Source organism: Fukomys damarensis, unplaced genomic scaffold (assembly GCF_012274545.1).
Source record: "Fukomys damarensis isolate Sample0158 unplaced genomic scaffold, DMR_v1.0_HiC HiC_scaffold_14, whole genome shotgun sequence".
In the NCBI taxonomy this organism is placed as follows: Eukaryota; Metazoa; Chordata; class Mammalia; order Rodentia; family Bathyergidae; genus Fukomys; species Fukomys damarensis.
The window spans coordinates 69,490,161-69,499,970 of record NW_022900926.1 but is presented as its reverse complement, the minus strand read 5'-3'; the positions used below and the strand labels follow the sequence as shown (position 1 = coordinate 69,499,970).

Here is a 9,810-nt window from a genome sequence, read left to right as displayed (position 1 = left end):
CCCGGCCCCGCGGAACTCCAGTTCCAGCTCCAGCTCGCCGGCTCCAAAGTGCTCTTGGTGCCGTACTTCTGGCAGCCGGGCCGCAGGTGTTCTGAGCGCACCCGGAGCCTGATCCTAGTGGCCCGAGGGTTCCCACAGGAGCCACCCGGGTAGAAACAACCCGGGGGGGGGGAGGCAAAAAGCTGGATTTTCGCAGGCGCAAATGTAGCGCGCCCCAGACAAGCGCCCTCTGGGAACGCACGGCGCCTGCGTATTTCTCATGACGGAAGCAAAGCTTCTGGCCAATCAGAACAGGTCTTCAAACCGGAAGTTAACCGGTTGCTAGGATACCAGCGTACACTCAAGTTTAGCCTCGCGCTTAGCTAAGCCTTCTGTGGTCCGTGGACCACCCTGGTAGCCAAGAGAACTGGAGGTGCAGCCTCGGAAGAGACGAATTAAGGAATTACATACCGCCAGACCTTTAGCGGAAGTGCAGGCCAAGAATTGCAGGGTGGAACTTCGCGCCCGGGTGAGCCGAGGGAGCCGGAAGCCGTTGCATTAAGAAACTTCCCTTACTCCGTGCCCTTGCTACTCTGATTTCTAAGTCAGTAGTTCATCTTTCACCCCACAAATATTTGTGAACTTCAGGGGTAAGATGCAACGGGTAACATCTCAATACAGCCACCCCGGAATTGCACTTTGCCCAGTTTACACATAGGAAGATTCAAACCTATAGAATAAAGAGCAACTTGCCCAAGGATAGCTAGTTAGTGGGCGACGTGGAAAGTGTAACAGTAGCTCAAGAAACAAATCTGGGTATAATGGTGCACTGTGAACCACACGTGTCCTTAATCCCGCAGATAACTTCAATATTCTAAGGAAGTGAAGGAGGGCATCCAATTTTGAGTGCTGAGTAAAGCTTGTGCCAGCTAAGCCTGTGTCCTTTATCTGACATCAGCTTTGTTTCAGTTGCCTGCTCAGCAAGCTGACCACAGACAAAATGTGATATAAATTTTTTCTTTATAATCTGAATGTTCTTTTTCCATTTCCACTGTGCCTCCCTCCCAGTTAGACTCCCAGACTGCGATCTTTAGTGTCATCGTTGGTTGCAACCCTGATCTCCAGCTTCCTACCCTTGATCATTAGCTCCCCAGCTTACTGAGAACCGTCTCATCAGTCTGTTTCCACCTTTCTTTTCCCATTATCTTCCCTCTTAACCTCCCCAGTCCTTGTTTAGACTATCACAAAAGTTTTGTACTTCAGTTCCAGGGTCTAGCTCTTGAAAATTTCAGTGGGGCCTGGTGAAGACCAAAGTGGTGATTACAAGTCCTGAACAATTAGAGTTAGGCATTCAAGAAAGATGTTGTACTTTGAGGGGTTTTTTTTAGCTGAAACTATATATGTAAATTGATTATTTATTTATTTACTTTTGCAAGGAGGAGGATCAAACCACAGCTTCACCTGTTCTAGGTAACCATTCTATGTAAATTAATTATCAACTACAGGATTTATACTAAGGTGGAAGTGAAAATGATATAAACAAAGGGATAGAGAAACATGTTCAAAGGAAGAATTCTACCTGTAAGAGTAATAGAATGTTACACAGAAAAGAAAACATTTCATCTGGTCTTTGAAAAGTAAGTAGAATTTGCCATAGGGAAAGAGGCATCTCCAATGAAAAGAAACCATTAGTGCAAAGAAACTGTTAGTACAAAGAAATCTGAGGGCATGGACTGTGTGTAAGACAGCTCTACTAAATGCTTGGGAAACCATGCACACCAGTGATTTCCTAGTTTCATAGTATATACACTAGTAGAAGTGACTGGTATTTAGCAAATTATTGTACATGTTGTATACATTAATAAGTGTTCCAGGTATAATGAAGAAGCCTATATCGGTTTGATTTAAATGAACCTTTATTTCCAGTACTGTACTAAGAAATGAATGCAGGGCCCCTCAGTGCTAGACAAGTGCTCTACAACAGAGCTATATCTCCAGTACTTTTTATTGTGAGATGGGTTCTTGCTATGTTACCCAGGCTCAATTTGTAAGCTTCCTTCCTCAGCCTCATAGGTATGTGCTACCATGCCTGCCTCAGAGAAACTACTTCAGTTTTGGGTGTTTGGGAAGATATCTTTAAGAATTCTTTGATGTGACTGAAATAAAATGTACATAAGAGAACACAAGATGATACAGGAGTGATGAGTTAGGTCCACACTTTAAAGATCTTTGAATGCCACACAAAAGGTTTGAACATGAGCAACTCGCTTTTATTTGGTATATAGAAGTTTAATACCACCAAAACTATTTCTAGGAATATCAAGCTTCATAACAATAATTGTTATTATATAAAACTGAGCTCTTCTTCTTAAACCTGTCCTCGCATCTGTGCTCCTCCAGGCTGCTACAGCCATCCTCTGGTCACCTCGTGAAGAATCTGAGATCCTCTTTGATGCTTCTTTTTGTCTCCTCAGTTTATCGCCAAGTTCAATCCATGTTACTGCTATATATTTATATATGTTTAATTGTTTCTCTCTGTGAAAAACCTAAACTGTACCAAAAAAATGTAGTGTAAAGATCTAATTGAGTTTTATCAGGGATTCTAGGATTGAGCAACATCTCATCCTGTGAGATAGACTGCGTGTTTAGATAAGCTGACCAAAGTCAGTGGCTTTATATTCAGAAAAGAGCTGTAAACCAAGAAATGGGATCAAGGTCAGATTGGACCTTTAAAAGCTACTTTTCTTAGAGGATCGAAAGAGAGACTTCCTTGGCACCCTGATCAGGTACATAGGGCTCCTTCTACTGGCTGATGCTTCCTGACTTCTTGTTGCCATCTGGGTCTGAAATATTGAGTTGGAGATCATGTCTGATTTGTACATATTCCATTTAGATTATTATGCCTGGCATGTGAGTATCATTCAAGTTATAAATATATAAATGACTGTGTAGAGGATTAAAAATGTCCACTGGTCTGGCAGCCAGAGTTGATATAGGAGCTAGCTGTTACTGTAAATAAGTGAAGATTAAAGCTAGATTACTGTGGATCAGTAGTAAATAAGGGAGTTGAACTACCCACTTTAGTCAAGAGGTCAGATTATATATGGCAACCACCAATTGTAATTGTGGAGTCACACAACTTAATTCTGAATTTTCTTTCCCTGTCCATTAACTATAAGACAAGGATGACAAGGCATCTAAGCCTTTATCTTCCTGTATGAAAACAGGACTAATACCACCTGCCTCACGAGCTGCTTGAAGATTCAAGGAGTTCGAGAGATCATGATCTCAGATCATGTTAGCAGTGTTTGCAGGAAAAGTCACTTTGTAACATAACTGATCAGGCTCACTTTTTTTTTTTTTTTTTTTTTTTTTTTTGGTACGGGAGGTGGGCATCGAACTCAAGTCCTTGTGCTTGAGATGTAGGCAGCAGAACCACTGAGCTAAATCCCCAGCCCCTGCTCACATATATTTCTATGTACTCTCCTCCTACCCCACACTACACTGTTCGTGCATTCAGGCCCCAGGGATGACTGGAACTTGATGTATATGTAGGAGTCTTGGACATTTTGAGTACATCAAACATGATTGAAGAAAAATAGGGAAGATACCTGATAATTACATCCAAATGAAAGTTTAGGGTTTTTTTTAAAATATGACAGTTGTAACTACAAAAACACCATTCCTCAAGCCACTGTTTTTTCCAGAGGGGACAAGCAGAGCCAGGCCAGTTATCAAGGCTATCCTTATGAACCTCCATCTGTTGTCCCATTCATCTAGGCCTATGGAGCATCGAGAGTAGTATAATCAGAGTGTGGCCATTAAGTCCTTCTTCATGCCCAACCAAGTCCATGAGGATGCAGTATGAGTACACAGCACTTCCTTGTGGAAAGCACTGGGCACCCTTGTATATCCCACACTCTGTTGCATGTTGGAGTTTGGAATCCTCTCCTTTCCTTTCCATGCCACAGCTTACTAGAAGGAGCCAGAAAAGGCCAAACTTTGCTCACAGTCCCTGAAATGAGGTAAAAATAGAGGAGGATCCCTGCCTGAGCAGAATGCACAGCTGTAAACTCTGGTCACTCAGAGCAGAAATGGCAGCAGTCAAGGAAATCTACCGTGTCATAACTGTTTAAATGAGATGAAGAGAGTGTGATCATTTAGTTTGTTTCAATTTCCTTTCTTTAAAAAATATTTTTTCTCAAATTTATCCAATGTGAAGAGAAAGATAGCTCTATACCTGAATCATTGCCAGCATAGAAACACAGGACCACATTACATTTCTTATTTTAGGCAAGTAAAGAACAGGTCTGAAGTCACTGACAACAGCCTCTTCTACTGCTATTCCCTGTAGCGAAGAGAAGAAAGGAAAAAGATTCCAGTTTCTGCCTGACATTTCATTTAGAAAACCTCTTTTCCACTCTTAAATGGAGACATGTGTGTAATAATCTTCTTTAGAGAATATTATCCAACAATATACTAATATGCTCAGCTAGTAACAGTTTCATGGGTAGACTTGTAAGTTTAGAAATTAGATCATCAACTTCTTAACAGAAGCTGCAGGTCTAAACACATTAGCTATTTTATTAGTCAGCTTTTCATTACTGCGACAAAATATTCAACATGCACCACTTTAAAAAAAGAAGAGGTTTATTTTAGCCCACAGTTTCAAGAGTTTTGGTCCATATGGTCAGCTGGCAGAAGGACATGGTAGAGAAAGGGTTAGGGTTAGGCTACCTCATGGCATCCAGGAATCAGAGTGAGCAAGAAAGCCAGAAGGAAGGAGCCTGAACCAGATACCTCCCACAGGTCACGCCTCTGACACCTACCCAAACACCCAGAAGTGTACTTTACTAGTCTCCTTGGAGTCTCTGAAGCCAGTGAAGTTGATGGCCATAATTAACTCACACACATCCTCCAAAACATCTGCATGAACTGAAAATACTTCTCCCATTTTAGGAAAGCAGTATAACCATCACAGTCATTTGGGGCCACTCAAAATCTAAATCTTAAAATATCCTTGACTAGGCCAGGAATTTAGCTCAGTGGTTCCACTGTCTGCTTCACAAGCACAAGGTCCCGAGTTTGCTCCCTGGTACAAAAATACACACACACACACACACACACACACACACACACACACACATCCTTGACTAATTTCTGAAGAACAGATGACAAACTTATTTTTGTCAAAGAAAAAAACTAAGGACACATGAATCTTAACCTTAAGCCTGTATCAGAATTTACTTAAATTCTTGTTTGAACAAGCTCTTACATTATGCAAAGGCATATAAACAGTGAATTCACATATATTCAGATGTAATAGATCTACAGGATCATTCCTATGGTTTTAAGCCCAAAAACTAAAAATTAGTGAAAACCAAAAAGCACAAGGGCAGTCTATATTCAGTATAAGACCAGTTTTCTTTTTGGCACAGCATCAAAATACAGCATCGACTATTCCCTTTACTTGACCACACAGCAGAGACAAAAAGAAGTTGGGAAAGAAGTCACCTAGGGCTGGGGATTTAGCACAGTGGTGCCACAGCCTGCCTCACAAGCGAAAGGTAGAAAAAAAAAAAAAAGAAAAAAGGAAAAAAGAAGCCACCTCTTCCTCTCAGCTTCAGTTTCAGAGAAAGTGCACAGAATCAGCCAGTCATTTACACACAGCATAGCTCAAGCAATGTGTACATTAGGTTACAAGACCCCTCTGACCAACAGGGATCCCATATTTCTGTACTGTCAAAGAAAATGGTTACTGTTCTTAGATGAGCATCAAACTTACTGAGGGAACTTTTAAATAACATTAGGCTCCACTGCAGGCTTAATTAAATTGGCGTTTAAGTCAAAGTTCTGAGCATGGATAGTTGAAAATTTCCAGAAATGGAACAACTGCCAAGGTTAAAAACCACTAGAGCAAAGGGTTGTCACCTAGCACAGGAAACAAGAACATATTCTATGGTCAGAGTTTTCCCTTGGATCTCTTTTCCTCCAACAATTTAGAGATCTGGAGGTACAGAAACAAAATGCCACTCTGCCCTGCTGCAGAATCTCCAATCACCTCCAGTGTCATAGTTGTGAACAAAGCAGTTTGGATCCAAAGATAAAATTTGCATGGTTCTGCTCCAAAAAAATGACAAGATCTTGACTATTTCCCATAAATCTAGGCTCCATAACAAAGCAGTCTGGCCACTGTTTTTGCTGTAGTACATCTGAAATCTGTTATAAAGTGAGACCTTGTTTCAAAAAAGAAGAAAAAAAAAAGAGGCTGAGAAGTAGCAGCAGCTACAGTAAGCTGCCCTTTCCCTTTTATTTGCCGTCTGGGCTACAAGCCTATTGGCTGGTGTTGCTCATGCTCGGGGTGGATTTTTTGTCTTCACTGAATCCCTTCAGCTACACCCAGAATTTTTCTACTCCCAGTCACTGGATTTATTTAATACCACACACACCCTTAATCCCAGTATCACACACCCTACATCCAGCCAGCTCTGGAAATCCTCACCTAGAAGTGCGTGAGCCTTCTAGATATGAGCTATAACTCTTGTCCTGTTTTTATTCCCAGGGTACTAATTGGTGAACATGGCAAAGGCTTAGTAAATATACATTAAATTACTGAAGTGTATGAACTGGGGAACTTTCTCATCGACAGAGGTTATGGCTGCAATGTTATCTATCTCATGCAAACTGGGAATCCACTTATAGCTTACTCAAGTATAAATGCTCCCTTCTCAGGACAGTGTCTTTCTTGGTTAAAACAAAAACAAAGCGTACATAACACCACTAAGCACACTCTTCCAAAAATTTTTTTTGCAAATTTCTAGTATTTTGTTTTCTCATTCCAACTGTAAAGAGGAATCAGGCCATCAACCCCAGAGCCTGCCAGTCCAATTCAGGAACCCATTAGCAATATTCACTGAGCCTATTGCTACCACAGAACAGAGGTAAAGTGGCACTTCTCCTGAAGCTTTAAGGGCTCCTGTCCTCAGAAAGGTGGGAATAGGAGTACACAGGAGTCTACTCCGCAGAACCATCAGTCACACTGAACTTGTAAGGCAAACCCCAGACACAGGCCAGCGGGTAACTCCTAATCATGGGCCCAATAAGGACAGTAGAATCTACTCACATCCTATAGGTTCCTCTGGAATATTGACCAGAAATATGGAGAGGATAGGCCAGGAGAGGAAGGAAGACAAAATAATCACAAAGAGGTTCCATGCCACAGCCCTGACCCGCACCTGTGCAGGCAGCACCTTACAGACCCACTTGCGGAGACCTGAGAGAGTTTCTCTGGAGTGAACTACTGCTCTGCCCCCAGAGTGACTTGAAAGGTGGTTGTTTTAGTACTTCAAGAGGAGTTCTTCCTTTTCATCTTCAAAACTGGAAGCAGAAAGTTGAACAAAGAAAGCAGAATTCATACGCACAGCAGAAAAATTAAAAAATCAAGTTGTTATTATAGAGAAAGATAAACACAGTCATTTCTATGACCAAATTTTTAAAAATGCCTTCAGAATTGAGCACAGTATGCTGAAAGAATTGGAAAACAATTTGATTAACAGCAGGAAAATGGAGAGCAAAAATCCAACCACAAATAGACAAAATACATAACAATATAAAGAAACTTCAGCATCAATTAAAAGATGTGAAGCCTACACCTGATTTTGTTGAGCTCAGAGAAATGATGGAAAAAAATTGAAAATGCAATCAACACTTTTAAACAAGAACAAAGACATATATGATACGCTTATTAAAGAAGAGAAAAATAACAAATAATGAATGAATTGAGTGCCATATCAAGAAAAGTTGACACTTGGACTTTGGGTAATTCAAAAAAAGAGAAAGCTTTCAGAGCAATCTCAAGTAAAGTTCCTATAGACAAAAATAACAACAAATACTCTTTCAGAAGCAGTGGAGGATTTTGAAAAATTCCTGCAGCAAACAGGAGGGCGACGGGGGGATTGGCATAACCATGACCACCAGAACTTTGTAAATGTAAGAAATAAACATAATCGGAAGCCTGCATTTATGAAAGGAGTTCTAGAACACTTCCCAGGAAGAACACAGGATGAAGTTCAACAGCATGAGAAATGGAATCAGAAATTCCTGACTCTAGAAGAAAGAAAAAAAGTCTATTCAGAATTGGAAAACTAAAAAGCAGCAAAAGAAGCAAGAAATTTTTCAGTTAAAAGAAAAGGCAGACAATATTCCTGTGCTTTTTCATAAAAAACCAGAAGGTACTCTAAAGCAAAAAAAGGAAGAAAGGAAAGAAACAGAAGTTGGCAGTTGAAGCTTGGAAAAAACAGAAAAGTATGCTTCAAAGTTAGAAGAGGAAGAAAAAGAGAAAAAGCAGCAGAAAGAGTGCCAATGCCAGTTTAAACTAAAATTGCTATTAGAAAGTTACACCCAGCAGAAGAAAGAACAAGAAGAACTTTTGAGGCTTGAAAAAGAGATAAGAGAAAAGGCAGAGAAGGCAGAAAAAAGGAAAACTGTTGCTGATGAAATTTCCAGGTTTCAAGAAAGAGCTTTATATAAACTTGAATTGAAAATTCTAGACAGGCAAGCAAAGGAAGAGGAAAAGGCAGAAAAACAAAGAAGACAGGCAAAATTAAAGGAAAAGGTTGAAAATAATGTTAGTACAGATCCCTCTAGGCTTTACAAACCTACCAAAAGTTGGGAAGAACGAACCAAAAGCAGAGGACCAACAGGCTCTCGGCCACTTCTACATGTCTCCCACAGGGCTATTCCAAGCTGGAGTCAAGGAGTGTGGAGGGAAATAAGAGATAATAGAATCACTATTCATTTGAGGGGAGGAGTAGCATATTCACTATTTCCAGGAGACTGTGACTAACAATAGCCTTTAAATATCAGTAGCCTTGTCAGATTGCTTTTTGTGCTGTATGTAAATTGAGAGGTGCTGTAAGATTTATTCTGCATCATTAGTGGTTCCCGTTTCTACTAAAATAGTCTTTAGGGAGCGTGTATGTTGGCCTATTACTGATATAAAAGTTACTTATATAAATTTATATTACAAACGTCCATTTAAATCCCCAAAGCATTTCAAAGATACTTTTGGGGGGTGCATGGCATAGCAAAATAAATTGGGAGGGGCATGGCATAGCAAAATAAATTGAGGCAGTCATAGAAAAGCACTTTTTTTTTCTCTCATTGAGTTTATTGGTACATTTTAGGTATACAGTATAGTTGCATTCATCATTGGGATCTTGTACCTTTATATGGCAGGTCTTGGTTCTCATTTTTTCCTCTTACCACTGCCCTCCCTTCACCCCCTCCAAGCCTCCCAATTTACAATACTTTATTTCCCATTTTCTCATTTTTTTCTTTTCCCTTATTACCTTTCCCCTACCCTTCCCACTTTCCCTACACCTTTAGCCCCTTTCTTCCTATTCACATTGTCAATTATATTGTTAGGGTCTTTTGTACTATTATAGTTTTTCACACCAGAGAAACTATTCAGTATTTACACCTGTGACTTATTTATTTCACTTAGGAGCATATCCTCAATATGTATCCATTTTCCTGTGAATGAACCTAATTTCTCATTCTTTATGGCTAAGTAGTATTCCATTTTATAGAAAAACCACATCTTTATCCAGTCTCCAACTGATGGGAAAATGGGCTGTTTCCAAGTTTTAGCTATTACAAACTGTGCCTCTATAAACATAGGTGCACATATATCACTGTGATTTGATTCTTTTAATTCTTTTGGAAAGATACCAGCAGAGGGGTGCCTGGGTAAAATGGAACCTCTAGGCCCAGCTCTTTGAGGTATCTCCATATTGATTTCCATAGTGGTTGCACCAGTCCACTCCGACC

The 9,810-nt window shown here is 40.3% G+C and overlaps 1 pseudogene; it reads left to right on the top strand.

Annotated features, from left to right (window-relative positions):
• The first annotated feature begins 634 nt into the window (after positions 1–634).
• Positions 635–8,824, top strand: LOC104866662 (annotated as a pseudogene).
• Positions 8,825–9,810: the final 986 nt, after the last annotated feature.